General features: G+C 44.3%; 1 long non-coding RNA gene across 1 annotated transcript; it reads left to right on the plus strand.

The window, feature by feature from the left end:
• The first annotated feature begins 4,929 nt into the window (after nt 1-4,929).
• On the plus strand, nt 4,930-7,097 carry LOC122466421. Its single transcript, XR_006291881.1, has 2 exons — nt 4,930-5,065; nt 6,052-7,097. It is a non-coding gene; the product is annotated as an uncharacterized LOC122466421 (long non-coding RNA).
• Nucleotides 7,098-7,754: the final 657 nt, after the last annotated feature.

The raw sequence follows: 7,754 nt of genomic DNA on the forward strand, positions 1-7,754 counted from the left end.
ATATTTTTTCAGGTTCTTCTTTCCAGTTCTACAGGCTATTATATCATTCTCTAACCTATTCTCTGCCTTTCTCTCTGAATAAGCATCCATTTATTTCAATAAAGACTTTTAGTTAATCTTTTAGCCTCTTAATGGGTGTGTATATATACATACACACACACACACACAAATCTCTAGTCCTGTTTTGAGCTCCCCTGCCTCCTCTGATATTCAGCTTTCAGCTTTTGGGGAGTTGTTAAGTTCACAGTTTCATTAATTCACATAATCTTTTTCTTGTTCTTCCACCCACCACCTGAAGAGGGTCTTGTTATTATTATTATTATATATTTGTATTATTGTAGCACTTGGACCAGGATCCCATTGTGAAAGGTGCTGTGCAACTGCCAAAATATCCTCAGCCATCTGAATTACTAGTCATTGTTAGGAAGGTGTGCTGGGTAGGTCTGGGACCTAGGACTCTGGGTTCTGTTCCCTATTCAGTCATTGATTCACTACCAGCTCCTGCACAAATTACCTAACCTCTTTGTGCCTCAGTTTCCCCATCTGTAAAACAGAGATAAGGATACTTAGCAAGCCAACCTGGTGGTGTAAAGCACTTTGAAAGCTTCTGCTGAAAGGTGCTGTACACTGGAAATACAAAGTATTATTATTATTATTATTCAAACAACAATGCTACGAGACCCAACACTGTGTTTAAATATTTTTCTCCTCTACATTTCTAAAACACAGTTACTATATCTTAGACATATCAAAAGTGGTTCCTCCTTTTTACTGCCCATCAGTCAGATAAATCCCAAGTAACCATATGCCAGCTAATAATTCTTAATCCTCACATAAGTATCATCAGCTTACAAAAGGAAAAACTAAAGCACAGATGATGAAGGCTGAGATTTCCAAACATCTCCAGTATTTTTGGGGGCATCATCTTTTGGCTGCTCTCAAGCTGGACACCCAAAATTAATGGACACTTTTGAAAATCTGGGCCTAAATACTTATATGGCTCACAGCATTATAGTACGTGAGTACCTCAGACATTAATGAATTTATGCTCACGAGGCTCCCTCAGTCTCTCCTGTCAAAGCTGTTCTACCATGGATTTAGAGTCACTGGCATATGGGGATTGGATGCTAGGTCTCCCACCTTGCAGGTGCATGCTCTAACCACTAGGCTACAAAGTCATTCTCATACTTTATCTCTGGCTGTCATTATTTATTCCCAGAACAACAGCTTTCAACAGGTGAGATGGAGGGAGCCCCATATCAGAATATCTCCATACCCAAAAGTTAGAGCACACACTGGAGAGGCGGCAGATCCCTATTCAAAACCCATCTCGGCAGAGGGAGGACTTGAACTGGGGATCTCTCAGGTGAGGACCCTAACCACTGGGCTAAAAGCTATGAGGGAGGTGCTCCCGTCAGCCCAAACCAGCTTCTTGCTAAAACAGTATAGGCACCTAATGTCAAGAGAGGGTTTGCAGCTGAGCATCCCAAGCAAAGGAAGGCACCTCCTTGCAGCACAGACTTCAGTTCCTATCTCCAAGAGAGGGGCAGGGCGCACCCCCTTGGCTTGGCACCTCCCATTGGCTAGTTTAGGCAAGGAGACACCTTTTGTGAATCCCATTCTGAGGAACCTATCTCTCCCCATTCATTGTAGAGGGCACCTAGGCACCTAACCCAGGCTTTGTGAATCCCAGTGATTTTTCTACATGCCTCAAAGTTAGGTATGCTGATACTGAGCATCATCACATCTACGTTCCTTTGTGAATCTAGCACCTAAGGGTGAAATTCGGCTCTCAGTTGCATCAGTTAAAATCTGTAGTAACATCTCTTGAGATACTCTAGATTTACACCAGAGCGCTGTAACTAAACACACAATTTGTGCCTGCATATACAGGAGTCACTTTGACCCACACTGTAATGCAGCCGGCACTGGGGCAGAATAGGAAGGCGATTAACCAAATTAACACCCCAAAAAAAGCACTATGGAGAACTTTTAAGAGGATCCTTCCAATCTGGGGCAAGGCAATGTGGGGAAGTGTGGGGAAACACTGAGCATAGCATACCTGCTCTGTGTCCAGCCTCCTGTGCTGTCAATTTAATACATTTCAGGAACACCACAATACAATTTAAAGAAGTTAAAACTTGAAGTAATTAGAGAAGTCATAAAAAAGAACTATTCCTCTAATATTCCTTTCACTGCAGATGGTAGAGTAAAAATGTCAACCTCCTGTACTCACAAGGAGCCATCAGTTTTCAAGACATTCAAAATGGGATAGGTGCTTGACAAGAGCTTCTTTAATAATGCAGATTGGTCTAACGGATTGTGTGTGGACAGGTAGGGAGAGCTCCAGGAGTTGTAGAATTTGTCCCAGCCCTGACACTGATTTGCTGAATGACCTCAGATAAGTCACTTACCCTTTCTGTCCCTTGGTTTCACACCTGTACAATGGGGATAATAGTACTTCCCTGCCCAAAGTGTGTTATGGGGGCTTAATTTGTTAATGTTTGTTCAGTGCTTTGTAGATGTTTTGTGCTTTGTGTTGTTAAAATGGAGTAGCTGACATAAAACTATGAGCATGTCAAGATGAAAAACAGGCCCCATTCACAAAGGTTGGAGCCTGATCTAGACTTCCAAATGTCAAGGATGTTAGGATCCATCCCAAGTCTATGCACCCAGACTTACCAGGAGTATATTTCATATTTACTGTTGCCTCTACAGGAAGAACTACTGAAATAAGCTTGACTCCAGACCTGGAAAGCTTGAGATTCGTAGTTAAAAAATGAGGAAAATATTTCTGAAATGTGTTGAGCAGGTAACACCAACAAAATCCTGCAGATACAGATATCAGTTCAGTGACAGCGACAGGCTGAAGGTACTGGGTTAAAAAGAAAGGGAGAGAGAAAGAGATGGGGGGAGAAGGCTCTTTCAAGAAAAAGCATGCACATCCTTATCGAAGCGGACATTGACCATTAAAAACTGAAAGTAGTAGCACTATGTATTGATGGAACCTGAAGGATTTGGCCTTATAGCCAGAAGACATTTTCAATGGAGTGCCATTTTTTCCTATTTAAGGCAGTGAAATCCAATCCACTGTAAGATTTTATTTGCTAAAAATGATAGGTGAACCTCCTAAATTTGGTTTAAATCAATAACCTGTGCCCAAATTAACTGAAAAAGGCATCTTATGTAATGAATTGGTACCCAGGCAGATTGCTATCTCCACGGTCTTAATCAACAGTGGGTCACTGATAACAGGAGGCTACACTGCAAGATTCCACTTGCGTACATTCCTAAATGGAAATAAATAGTGGGAACATTTTCCCTGCTGCTTACTGGAGCCCGTTTGATAGGTAGCCTGTTGACTGTCCAGTCTTTAAAGGAAAGGCAGAGTTAGGAAAGAGAATTTACGGTATATGCACACTGCAAGGGAACCTGTGATTGTAGTATGGCTAGGCATATCCATACTAGCTTTAATCTAGCTCACGCAGGTAACGATAGTAATGTAGATATGGCCATATGGGCTTCAACACAGGCCTGCTGCCTGAGTACGAGCTTTGGTTAGCTACCTGAGTACCAGCCAGCTAAGGAGCTTAAGTACATACTTGTGTTGCTAGCCCATGCTGAAGCCTGTGCTGCCCAGTTACACTATTATTTTTAGCCACGCCAGCTAGATTAAAGCTAGGATGGGCATGCCTACACCTGCTATAATCACATCCTCACTTGCAGCGTAGATGTACCCTAAGAGACAGAAGCAAAGGAGGCATCTACATACTTTTGCCAGTGGTGGTGACTGTTCGTTTCAATTTTGAACCATTTCCTTTTGCACTGATTAAAATCAATGTCCCCTGATATCTCAGGAGTTTACTTTTGAGCATTTATGTTTTAAACATGCTAAAAAGAAAATTAAACTAGGTGATATAAGAAGCCACTAAATAAATTTTAACTGGATAAAGTATTCTTCCTCACTTTCTGCCTGTTAAGTGCTGTTCATTGTTGTTATGCTTTGCTTGAAAATAAGGCTGTCAATTTTTTTAATCACACGATTAATCATAATTCATTTTTTTAATGGCTTGACAGCCCTACTTGAAAGCAGTTCAATTCCACCCATTTCAGTGATGGGCAATCCTTGGGTATATTTAGTTTGTGAAGCGTGTTGAACCCTTTGGGATCTTTGGAGAAAAGATACTAGATCTTACTGTGTGCTGCCTGATTCTATACTTACTAGGGGCCTAACTGTGAGCCCCTAACTCCCACTTAGGAGCACCTACTTGCATTAGTAGACCTATTGATTTCGAAGTGACTACTTGTTTGAGTAACTGCCGCCTTGTGACGGGGTGGACTAGGCCCTGAGGCCCCCTGCTGGAGGCCTTGTAGCTCTGCCACATCCCACCCCAGAAAAGGGCAGTAGAGAGGTCCTCCAAGCTGCCTAGAGCAGCTGTGTGGGAAGCAACCAATCAGGACCCAGCAGCTAGTATAAAAAGAGCTGCAGGGCTAGTCTGAGATCAGTTCCTTGCTAGAGCTGGAGAAGCTGTGTAGTTGGCTGGATGAGGGAGTCCTGCCAGAAGCTGGTGAGAGTGAGAAGGAGCCCTGAGCTGGTTGTGGGGATTCCATCAGGACAAGGCCCTGAGGTAAGGGTGAAGATGACACAGAGCTGTGGGGAAGTGACCCAGAGAATTAGAGCAGTGATGTGACTTAAATAAAGGGGCATGGGACAGGATCCCTGGGCTGGGACCTGGAGTAGTGTTCACCCCCCCATTAGCCACAGCAGGGAAGTAGCCAGCCCATTGAGGCACCTCTAGTGGAAGGAACTGAACTGCAGTGGCCCAGCTGGAGAGTTGTGGCCAGAAAGGCCCTAAAAGGGTGAAGACATGGCCTCCAAGGAAAGAATCCTGGGGCACTGCTCTATTCTAGAGCAGGGACAAACTGGGAGACATTGAAGAGGGCACTCAGGGAGGCCCCTGTTGGGCTTGTACTCTGAAAGGGGTTTGCTTATCTTTTATCTCACAGACAGATTGTGTATGACTTGGCTGGAGGGCTGAGTCAGCAAAGACCCACCACTAAACAGGTAGAGAGAGTGTAAGTGTGTGCATTTGGCCAAGGGGCACTCATGAGAATTAAGTACAACCCCATTACCCTACTATTGGGAGTAAGGGGTTCAACGATCTAACCCTGAAAGATAAGTGGTTAATGGTGGACTTCTTTAAACCAGAACAGTTTATTTAAAAAAATTAGCCTTAGGTCTACAACAGCTGTGCTGGTCAAACAATGACTCATTTGCTTCCCTACAAGAGTAGCCAAAAATTATACCAGGGGATCTTGGTGACCCTAAAAGTGAGGTACTTGTATGCAGCCCCTTCAGTGAAGTGAATTTCACTCTAAAGGCATCAGTATAAAAAGATCCAAGACAAGATGTAACAGAGTGGGATGAAGCCATTATGGCTTGGGGTTTAAAAGGCTGTCCCCTATGTTTATATCTACACATAACAGCATAATACATGGCCAGACAGTCTTGAAGGGGCATATTTTAAACAGCAGATAATGAGAAAAGGAACCATTTCAATTTGCCACTTTGACTATAATTAGGGTTCATATAAAACAATTGCTCAGAATCTTCACCCAAATGTTGAACAAAAACGTTGGGGATTGATATCTGGATTCCGGCTGAACCAGAAGAGCCTAAATCAAACAAGAAAGGAAGCACTCTGTTGTGCTTTGGGATAGATATCTGGATTCCGGCTGAACCAGAAGAGCCTAAATCAAACAAGAAAGGAAGCACTCTGTTGTGCTTTGGGATAGACCAGGAGCAATAGCACGTACTCAAGATATCTGAATATTTTAGAGAACAATCAGAAAAGTCCATCCATTTTGGGAGCAAATCCATTCTCACCTTGAACACATAACCCCTTGGAGGTTTCCCCAACACTAGAAATCTTCAATTTAGAGGGTCAAAAAAAAAACATACCAATATAAGAATCTCACATGTATCACCATGAACTAGCTCCACTGAGATGAAACATAATAACCAGGGATCTGGAAGAGGAAATAATATAGCCCAATGTGTCATCAGCAACCAGCTTTATGTTGGACAACTTGCATACCAGGACCACCACCATGCCCCTATCCTGGCATAAAGGATGGAGGCACAAGATATAGTTGCAGTGAAGATGCACCAGTGGGGAATTCACCTCCAGAATTGGCTGCTGGACTTTTGCAGTGTGATTATAGCATCTTTGTACCTCCAGAGTGGCACAAAGGGACAACAACCTAGCTTGTGAATCTGGCCAATGGCATATAAAATGATAACAGCATGCAGCGTGGCTGGCTAGTGACCCTTCTCAAATTATGCAACTTCACTAATGTTCTGGGCACTGGAACAAGGGATGGCTGGGTAGGTATGCAGATAGCACTTTCAACTCCAGCTCCAGTTCTCAATTTGCTTCACAAACCATAGTTTATTTAGTCTCACAACAAGCTAGGGAAATAGTATGATTCTCTTTTTACAGATGGGGGAAGCAGAATCTCAGAGCTTGGGTGAACTGTTAAAGTTTGTGGTAGAGGTGGGTAGAGGACACAGGTCTCCCAACCTACAGTCCGCGCACACGTACATGTAAATCCTCAAACATTAGTTTGACTGGCAGCCTGGATAATTCCCTGTAAGGCTTAAGTTTAAAAAGGAGCAACATTCTCACCCTGCAAAATGAAGAAAAAATTCACAAATCATATGTGCCAGAGCTGAGGTTACAGCTGCAAGCATCTGCTCTCAGATTCATACATTGGCCATGAACATTTTGATCTACTCCTGTGCTATTAGGAAATAGCTGGGCTACAACAGCTGAGTTACTCCTGAGGGTGAAATGCTGGTACATGGCAATATTCGCCAAAAGAAATAATATTCTGCTGTGAAACTATTAACCCAGTGCTCAAAGGCTTCTTTAGCCCCAGACTGTCCATATGATAAGCAGAATTCAGCTACAACTGGGAATAGAGGAGGCAGAGGTGCTTCAGGGGAAAGCACAGAAAGCTGCTGTCAGAATTCATGTCTGAGTAGCACAGTCTACATACACCATGGGCTGTTACATAGCTGATTTTTTTTCTCTCTCAATTTTGGAACTTTATAGACGGTAATGTGGATACAAAACTTCAATCCATACTCATGCAAGCAGTCTTTGCTCATTCAAGTGGCCCCATTGACTTCAAGGGGATCGCTCAGGTGAGTAACAGTTCATTTTGGTCACTGGGGAATAACCCATCCACTTCTACTCCCCCTTTTCTTAGTCCTAGGAATAGAGTCCCACAAACACTTAACGTACAGCTCAGCGAAGCAGAGGTGCTGGAGGAAAAAGCAAGAACATTTAGAGCAGGGCTGGGCAAACTAGGTGGGGAAATTGCATGCAGGTCCATGAATGTAGCCCTGGGGCAGGGGGTTGGAGTGTGGGAAGGGGTGTGGTGTGCAGGCAGGAGCTCAGGGCAAGGGGTTGGGGTGTGGGGCATCTGAGGGGGCTCAGGGCAGAGGGTTGGGGTGCAGAAGGGGGCTCAGGGGATTGGGGTGCAGGGTGCAGCAGGGGGTTCAAGGCAGGGGGTTGGTGTGCAGGGTACAGGAAGAGTTCGGGGTGCAGGCTCCAGCCTGGCACCACTTACCTTGAGCAGCTCTGGGGTGGCAGCAGCACACGGCAGGGCTAAGGCAGGCTCCCTTCCTGCCCTGGCCCCCCGCCATGTCCCTGGGGGAGGAGGGAAGAGAACTCCACGTGCTACCC

The sequence above is a fragment of the Chelonia mydas genome, chromosome 6 (genome assembly GCF_015237465.2).
Source record: "Chelonia mydas isolate rCheMyd1 chromosome 6, rCheMyd1.pri.v2, whole genome shotgun sequence".
Classification (NCBI taxonomy): Eukaryota; Metazoa; Chordata; order Testudines; family Cheloniidae; genus Chelonia; species Chelonia mydas.